The sequence below is a fragment of the Acomys russatus genome, chromosome 25 (assembly GCF_903995435.1).
Source record: "Acomys russatus chromosome 25, mAcoRus1.1, whole genome shotgun sequence".
Lineage (NCBI taxonomy): Eukaryota > Metazoa > Chordata > Mammalia > Rodentia > Muridae > Acomys > Acomys russatus.
Window position 1 is genome coordinate 53021197 of NC_067161.1, and position 9890 is coordinate 53031086.

General features: G+C 43.1%; 1 pseudogene; it reads left to right on the top strand.

Moving 5' to 3' along the window:
- The first annotated feature begins 9291 nt into the window (after nt 1–9291).
- On the top strand, nt 9292–9632 carry LOC127207970 (tumor suppressor candidate 2-like; annotated as a pseudogene).
- The last annotated feature ends 258 nt before the right edge of the window (nt 9633–9890 follow it).

The window sequence follows — 9890 nt, forward strand, 5'->3', positions numbered from 1 at the left end:
ATAATAAGACTGGCCTGCAGGTAAACCCATGAGGCAGTTTATTGATTAATGGTTGGTGTGGAAGGGCCCAACACACTGTGGACAGTGCCAACCCTGGGCAGATGATGCAGGATTGTATACTTAAGCAGGATGAAATAGCCATGGAGGGCAAGCCCATGAGCAGGGTTCCTCCATGGCCTCTGTTCTGCTCCTGTCCTCCCTCCAGCTTCCTGCTTTGAGTTCCTGCCTTGGCTTCTTCAAAAGATGGACTTTAGGGCTGGAGAGATGGCTCAGTGGTTAAGAGCACTGTCTGCTCTTCCAAAGGTCCTGAGTTCAATTCCCAGCAGCCACATGGTGGCTTACAACCATCTATAATGTGATCTGATGTCCTCTGCTGGCCTGCAGGGGTACATGCAGACAGAACATTGTATACATAATAAATAAGTAAATAAATATTTTTTTTAAAAGACGGACTATAGTCCACAAACCATATAAACCCTTTCCTCCCCAACTTGTTTTTGGTCACAGCAATAGAAACCATTTTTATGGCTCTACTATGGCAAAGCCCCTTGACCTAACCACTCACTAGGTCCTGTCCCCCACCACTGTTGTGCTAGATTAAATTTTAAACACATAAAGTGTGGTTATTAGAGCTAAGAATGCAGTTTAGTTGGTCAAGCATGTTAGATACTTGCCTAACATACAGAAAGTCCTGGGTTCGATCCCCAGTACCACATAAACATGCCATATGACACATGTTTGTAACCTCAGCCCCAGGAGGGTTAGATGTTCAAGGCCAGCCTCAGCCAAAGGGAAAGGTCAAGGCCAACTTGTGATGCATGAGACCCTGTCTAACATACACACATGAGTTCATTGCCAAAATAAAATAAAATGAAACAAATAAATAATAGGGGCTAGTGAAGTGGTTCAGTGTAAGAAATATCAAATATGAGTCATTTCTATTAAATACAATAAAACTTGTGTTTGGAGCCGGGTGTGGTGGCGCACGCCTTTAATCCCAGCACTCGGGAGGCAGAGGCAGGCGGATCACTGTGAGTTCGAGGCCAGCCTGATCTACAAAGCAAGTCTAGGACAGCCAAGGCTACACAGAGAAACCCTGTCTCAAAAAACCAAAACAAACAAACAAACAAAAAAACTTGTGTTTGGAATAAGGAAGTCAGAACATTTTATCTCCTCCACTTTGTAAGACTTTTAAGCAGATGTTTTATCCATGCCCTCCCACCTCCAGTCAAACCTTTGTTAACACAGAGGGCCCTGTTGTGCTTCAGGAACATGAAGACCTGGAGAAGTGACCCTTTTCCTCTAGGAGCCATGACTCTTGTTGTTGTTGTTGTTGTTGTTGTTTGTTGTTTGAGACAACAGGTTGCTCTGTGTATGTAGCTTTGTCTGTCCTGGAACTCTTCTTCAGTAGACTAGGCTGGCCTTGAGCTCACAGATCCACCTGCTTCTGCTTCTGGTATTAAAAGTGTGTGCCACCACCACCTGGCCCAAGCACACCCTCTTGACCAAGAGTAAAGTTTGCCTTGTCCAGACACTTCAGCAGGAGTGGCAATCTCTTTCTTTGTAACCCTGAGCTTATTTCCCAGCCAAGTCTGATGACCTACAAGATAGAGAACTGACTCTTGCAAGTTGTCCTCTGACCTGGACAGACAAGCACATGCTTGACCGTGCACACACACACACTAAATAACAAGTAAATGTAGTAAGTAGTGTTGGAGGATGGTCTGATGTATTTTGATGCTAATAATAATAGCTTGCTGTCTGTGTGACTTACCTTTTGTTTAATAAAAAGCCATCCCACCTAGGCAGGGCAAAGGAGATAGGTGGGGCTTAGAGAAAGAGAGGAATCCTGGGAAAAAGAAAAGAGAGACCACCAGGAGGAGAGAGGAGAGAGACCTGAAGGGAAGAGAGGAAGGCTGCCATGGGTTAGATGGAGAAGAAGCACATGGCTGGCGTGGATGGCGAATCCAGCCCAGATGAAGAACATGAGCAAGAATATGGGATTATGGATGGGAGGTAGCTTGATAGAGGTTATTGGAAACAGATGGCATAGGATTGAGACAGGGAGCCCATGCCTGAGGCCCTACTATGGAAAGTAGTTTAGAAGATTGATAACTGCTCTGCCCCAGGTTAACTAAGGCTATTTTAAAATATAACAGTGTGGCCAGGCGGTGGTGGAGCACACCTTTAATCCAAGCACTCGGGAGGCAGAGGTAGGCAGATCACTGTTAGTTCAAGGCCAGCCTGGTCTACAAAGCGAGTCCAGGACAGCCAAGGCTACACAGAGAGACCCTGTCTCGAAAAACCAATAAATAAATAAATAAATACATAAAATAAAAATATAACAGTGTGTCTTGATTGATTACTAGCTAGGCCTACAGATAATACATGTAATTTGTAAAACAGTGAAGTAGAGATAAATTGGTGTTAGAGGTCTCAGAAACCTGAGAGAAATGGCTAAATGAGGGTCAGGGTCAGGGTCAGGATCAGTGTCAGTTTTGCCAAGGTGAAGTAATCAAAAAGTATCACCCATGGTGAGCTGAGGTATTGGACATCAATCATTAGTCAAGAAAAAAGACCACAGTCTTTTCCAGAGGCCAATCTGGTGGTGGCATTTTCTCAATAGAAGGTCCCTCTTCCCAAATGAGACTTGGTTATGTCATGTTGACACAAATATAGCTAGGACAAAGCCTTCATCTTATAGTGTTCCCACTGAAGTTAAGGAATAAATAGAATAAAGAATAAATAGAAAGGCATGCCTTTAATCCCAGCACTTGGGAGGCAGAGGCAGGCGGATCATTGTGAGTTCAAGGCCAGCCTGGTCTACAAAGCAAGTCCAGGACAGTCAAGGCTACACAGAGAAACCCTGTCTCAAAAAACCAAAATAAATAAATAAATAAATAAATAGAATATATTTGGATAGTATTTGAAATAATAAAATCCACTTAAGAATATCAGGTTGCATGTGAACTTGAAATGTCTATCTCCATGTTTAGTTATCAAACATATGCACCTATTGACTTGTAGAAAGATCTCCCTGGATGTAAAGAAATGTGTGATTTTCCCTTTCTCTCCTTTTAAGATAATAATTGCAGTAATAGGACTACATGGCTTCAGAGGATTATACCTGTTAGCAGCTGTCCACCCAAGTGGAGTATAGCTAAGGAGGTAGTTTTTATAAAAAGTGACAAAAATCACCTAAGTAAAGCCTAACATTTTATGAACATTTCATTGCCGGTGTCGTGAGCTGTGCAGCGTATAATGCCACTTCTGGGTCAGTAGTCTCGTCCCTAATAAAGCTTATAAAACACAAGATCATCCTTGAAAAATCCAGGCATAATAATATAAAAATTATTAATAAAAATACTCTTTAAAATACAAACGTGTCCTGCAGAATGCTTGCCAAACCAAGAATCTTGTACTTGTACCTAACCTAACCCTCTGCCTCCCGAGTGCTGGGATTAAAGGCATCCACCACCACACCTGGCCTAATTGCCTACCTATAAAAATGCATATAAGTACAAATAATTGACTTCAGTACAAAGCCAAAAATTAGGAAAAAGATAAACAAACACAAACCTACTAGAAAGAAATGACTTCAGTACACAGTTCAAAACTTAGGCTTACTTGTCCCAAGTCTGAAAACCAACCATTCTTCTCTTTGAGGATTTAGGGTTCTAGCTTTTACTTTATAGAGACATGCTCCCTCTATTCCTGTTACCTGTGGAACTTTGATCATGGAGTCATGTTGGATTTCATGAAAGAATTCTTCTGCATTTTACATTTCAGCTTTGATTGTTATTTTTTGCTATCTAGTGGGTTTCAGTTTGACTTGTTTGTTTTTTCTTTTTTTTCTTTCTTTTTATTTTTTATTTTTTCAGTTTTTGAGGCAGAGTTTCTCTGTGTAGCCTTGACTGTCCTGGACTCACTTTGTAGACCAGGCTGGCCTCAAACTCACCGAGATCCATCTGCCTCTGCCTCTCCAGTGCTGGGATTAAAGGCCTGTGGCAGCACTGCCTTTCATCCTGCCTGAGTACCCACCCTCCTGCTGTCCCCAGCCTGGCACAAGCTGCTGGGCTTTGGGCCTTGGCTCTGTTGTCCACTGTGTCCCCTCCTCCTTGTCTCATGTGGACACTGCCTCCTTTCAAATACAAAGCATCAGTTTTTACTGTCTAAAAATCTCTGTTTGGCTTTTAAAATCTCCAGAAATATCCACATATCCTATAGACATCACTGTCAGGAGACACCTATGGCTGCAGTCTCTCCTCTCAGGGTCATCCCAGGCAATAACAGGCAGAGAAGTTTGTCACTAGGGAAGTGTGACTGCATGTAATTCACAGGCCAAAGATTTTTTTGCATTGGACATGCTTAGAATCTTACCTTTCTGCAGTTTGTCATGGATCAGAAGATATAGCCAGAAGGGCTATAAATATTAATAAAACCTCCTTTACTGTGTTTTCTTTGTGAGAATATAAAGGGAAAAATTAGCATCCATCTGCAAATAACATACCTTTTACAGCTGTAATTGGTATTAAAGGGAGGATTTAGATGCCTCATAGAAAAGCATTATAAAAGGCCAATAAAGACCATTGTTGTTTCTCCTTTGAGTGGAAATGGAGAAATTAAACAGTAGTTCAGAGCCCAGAGATTCTTGGGTGAGGGCTGAGAGTTAGTTCTTTAGGCCTGTGGAGCTGAAATGGTGGGCTCTGGTTTCTAAATAATAAATAAAACAATTTCCTCCTGAGAATATAAACAGTTGGCATCACTGTGGATTGTGGGGTGAAATGCTTTGCTTACAGCCCTCTGTGACATCTATGGGTCCAAATTCCTAAATATGCAGACCCACTCATGAAATGTGCAGCTGTGAAAAGGGAGCACTTTGTAGAGCATCACACCTGTGCCACACCTGGGAATAGTCATGCTCCAGTTCCAAGTTCACAGAGGGCTCCGCACACCCCTGCGAGCTTTCCTTTTACGACTCCACAACCCTTCTTCCCTCTTCAGCACCTTTCTGCTTCATGGTCAAGCTCTCCATTCATCCTAAAATAAGCCTCCTCACCGGTGTTTTCTCTCCATTCCACAAAGTTCACACCTGTCTGTCCAGCTATCTGTGTCTCTGTATGCACGTCTATCCATATACATAAGAGCAAAGGTCTTAGCAGCACTAACCTATGTTGACTCTGTTTCTTAACAATTAAACTTTATTGTACAACCCAACTAGCTTATACAAGAAGGAAAAAGGTTAAAGGGACAAAAGAGTGAACCTTCCGGTATCCGTTCCACGGGACAGGTCCTTAGGTGTCTCTCTGGCCCGCGTGCTGGTCCAGCCGGTCCGCTGCTCCCCACGCACTCCAGCCCACGCTGAACTTGTTGTTCTTTCCTTCCCAACTGCCTGAGACACGTGGGATGGACCATCTCCTTCTCCTGGTTAGGGCCAATTAGAAAGACAATTGTCCAGGTGGGGTTCCCAGGTCTGCTTCCTGAATTCCAGACCCAGGATGGCTCCACTCAGTCTGTCACAAGGTATTCATGGGGTGCCCCAAGGGTAAAGCCGGCCAAGACTGCTCCCACCTGTGACAAGGCTTATTCTTTCCCACAAACCTATATATGTTAACCTGACTCTTCCCAGAAACTAAGCCAGTACCCCTCCCTCACTATTCATTTATGCGTTCAGTATTCATTCATTAAACATTTGTTGACCATCGGGCACAGTGCTTGGTGCTTGGCCTGGGAATGGAGCAGTTACAGGACAGAAAATGTCCTATCTGCCCAGAGCTAACATTCCAATGGGGGTTATTTGAAATAGAAAAATATAGGAATTAATGATAATAAAATACAGGAGGTAACTGAACTTTTTTTTTAAAGATTTTTTTCATTTATTTTATGTATGAGTGCTCTATCTGCATGTACACCTGCACACCAGAAGAGGTCATCAGATCCCAGTATAGATGGGAACCACCGTGTGGTTGTCAGGAATTGAACTCAGGACCTTCTGAAGAGCAGACAGTGCTCTTAACTACTGAGCCATCTCCTCAGCCCGAGGTAACTGAACTTTATTAGTGTTCACCTTGTACTATAATTTGTTGAGAAAATCCAGAATATTGAATTATAAGAAGTAACAGAGCTAGGGTTACAGTCAGTGCTAGAGCACTTGCCTGGCAATCACAAGCCCTTGGTTTACTTCTCACTGCCAGAAAGGAAAAAGGAGAGAAGAGGGGAGAACAGAGAAGGTGAAAGAAAGTACTGTGTCCCAGGACAGTGAAAGAGGGAACTCCAGGTTCCTCTTTGTGACTTTGCTGGCTCAGATCACAAGTGTGGAGTCTTGTTTTCACACTGAGACACAGAACCTGGGCCTCCTGCATTGTCTGGAGTTTTGCTTGAGAGCAGCAGGGCACTTTCTAAGGGCATCGAGCCTTTCAGATGGTTTTCATGCTTGTAAAGCCCTCAGGCACATAACTCTGGGCAAATATCTTTCATAACCTGAGCCTCTTGCTGCCAAACTTCTTGACTTCTCTTTGTCACCCCACTTCTGTGTGATTGTCTTTCCTGAGCTGTCACTCCTCTGATGCTCTGAGAAAGTGTCCTTGGTGCTCCATCATTTCTGACTCACTATTCATTGATTTAAGAGTCCACAGTAGCTACTTAAGGAACCATTAAAGGGCAGGGGACGTGACTCAGCAGTTAAGGGCAGTGGTTGTTCTTGTAGTTTCCAGGTTCAGTTTCCTATGTCTGCCTGGGGACTTGACATCTTTCCAGAACTCAAGTTCTGTAGGGTCTGTTACTCTCTTGATCTCTTTCAGTTGTCTTATTGCTCTAGGTAGAAATTCAAATAAAATATCGAATAGATGGGAGAATGGACAGCCTTGTGTTGTCCCTGATTTTAGTGGAACTGTTTTGAGTTTCTCCCCATTTAATTTGACGTTGGCTACAGGCTTGATGCAGATTCCCTTTATTATGTGTTGGAGGCTGGTCTGGTGTATTTTGATGCTAATTACTGCTCGCCAGCTTGTATCTTGCCTAAGAGCCTAACCTGTTTGACCAATAAAAGGCCATCACCCCTGGGCAGGGCAAATGGGATGGGCGTGGCTAAGGTTCCTGGGGAGAGGAGAGGAGAGGAGGATGAAGGCTGTGCCATGGGTTGGGTGAAGGAGAAGCCTATGGCCAGCGTGGATGGAGATTTGGTCCAGATGCTGAAAATTAGCAAGTATTTGGGATTATGGGTGGGAGGTAGCTTGATAGAAATTATTAGAAGCAGACGGCGTGAGAAATAGTTTATGGATTTGATATTTGCCCTGCTCAAGGTTAACTAAGGCTATTTTAAAATATACCAGGTGTCTGTGTCTTGACTGATTGCTAGCAGGTTAGAAAATAATGCTGTAATGATAATTATAGGTCTAATACTGATAAATTAACCACAACAGGTATGTCCCTTGTATCCCTAATCTCTCCAAGACTTTTATCATGAATTGGTGTTGGATTTTGTCAAAGGCTTGGTAGGTGGCAAATGAGATGATCCTGTGTGTTTTTCCTTTTTTCTGTCAGTTTATTTATATGGTGGGTTACATTTACTGATTTTGGTATGTGGAACCATCTCTCGGATAAAGCCTACTTGAACACCGTGTGCGATCTTTTTGATCTGTTCTTTGATTGAGTTTGTAAATATTTCATTGAGTGATTTGGATCTATGTCCATGATGGAAACTGGTCAGCAGTGCTCTTTCTTTGTAGAGTAATTACGTGCTTTGGGTATCAAGGTAACTGTGGCTTCATAAAATGAACTGGGTAATAATCCTTCTGTTTCTATTTTGCAGAATAGGTTGAGTGGTATTGGTGTTAAGTCTTCTTTGAAAGTCTGGTTGATTTCTGCATTAAAACCATCCAGCTCTGAATTTAATTTTTAATTTTTTATTTTTTGGTTTTTCGAGACAGAGTTTCTCTGGGTAGCCTTGCCTGTCCTGGACTCGCTTTGTAGACCAGGCTGGCCTCGAACTCACAGCGATCCACCTGCCTCTGCCTCCCGAGTGCTGGAATTAAAGGCGTGGGCCACCATGCCCGGCTCAGCTCTGAATTTTTTTGGTTGGGAGTCCTGTGATGAATTTTTCTGTTTCACTAGGGGTTATAGGTGTACTTAAGTTGTTTACCTGATCTTGATTTAACTTTGGTAAGAGTTGCCTATTAATTAAATTATCCATTTCTTTTAGATTTTCCAATTTGTTGGAGTAAAGGTTTTTAAAGTGTGTCCTTAACTAGTCTCAGGATTTCCTCATTGTTTGGTTGTATGTCCTTTTTGTTTCGGGGCAATGAAAGCAGAGTAAAAAACATTTTGGGAAATATCACACAAATGTCCTCTAGCTAACTTTTTCCTGGGGTCTATTTTCTGCTGAATCCCTATGACCTTAACTTCCTCTGTCTGCACTACTCAAAACACTCTGACCTTCCAGGTCCTACAGGAACAGCCGATTAAGCTCAATTTCTGATATTTTCCACATTCCTCCTAAAGAGAACTCCCAGGATGGTGTCCAACAGCAAAATCACTTTTTGTGTACCATTTTTTTTTTAACTTGCTCATCCCTAATCAAAAGCATCTCAGGTAGTAAATGGAAGTTTGGGATGGTTCTGTCAGATCACAGTCCATCATTTTGGGAGCTCAGGATAGAAACTCAAGCTAGAAAGTCAAAGCAAACACCATGGACAAACATTGTTTCCTGGCTTGCTCTCTTGCAGGGTCACCATGTCATGTTTGGCTGGCCTAGGCCCATTTGCTTAGGGACATTGCCTCAGTGGAAGAGTCTTCTCAAATCAATCATCAGTCACACAATCTCTCACAGACATAGCAACCAGACATTCTGATGAGAGCATGCCGTCAATTGAGACTCCCTCACATGACTGTGGGGTCTGAAATGTTGAGAGCTGAAGCTAATTAGGACACAGAGACATTAATATATGAGAAAGTTTGAAAAACCCCAAATCAATGTGTAACCATAACCAACACTTAAGTAACAAAAACCAAAACATTGATGATTACAACTGAAAAGCACAAACTTGCCAAGAAATGAGAGGCAAACCTTTAGGATCAAGAGACAACTAAAAATGTTCCTCCACAGAGAGTTCCCAAACTAACAAAAGCTAAAGGAACTCATAACACTCAAATTCAAGGGAATAGATAACAAAGAGAAGAAAACAAAGAATCGGGCAGCAGCTGCGGCACCTGCGAGTCCAGGCTAGGACAGGGCATGGTCACACTGTGAGAGCCCAGAGGCCGCGGGGTCCACCAAGCGCCCACGGGGCCCACATGGGCGGCAGCAGCTCCAAAGCTAGGGGCCTCTGGCCCTTTGTCTCTGCTACCGGGGCAGCGGCCCTAAGGTACCCGGCACTGAGCGAGCAATGTTTGGTACAGAGCCAGAGCGGTGCCTCCCTTCATATTCACGCGTCTCGGCTCCATGTTCTATGGTAAAGATGGGAATCTGGCTCACAAGTTCTATGAGGAGACAATTGTCACTAAGAACGGACAGAAGCAAGCCAAGCCAAGGCAGATATATAAGAATCTGATTCCTCAGGGCATCGTGAGGCTGGATTCCCCGGCCCGAATCCACGTGGATTTCCCCCGTGTTGCTCTATGAAGTGGGAGCCTGAGGCATGGCAGACACAAGCACCCACTGCCCCAGCAAGAAACTCCCAGGATCAAGGTGTAGCTTCCGTTCAGGAGTCCAGGCTAACGCCACAACCCTGAATAGACTAAACTCCATTGGATCAGAAAAAATACAACAAAACAAAACAAAACACCAACAACTAAGAATCAATGAAACAGAGTGGATCAAGCAATAAACAAAATAAACTAACCCTTATCCAAACTAAACTAAACACAGAATAATATGCAAAATGTAAAAATAG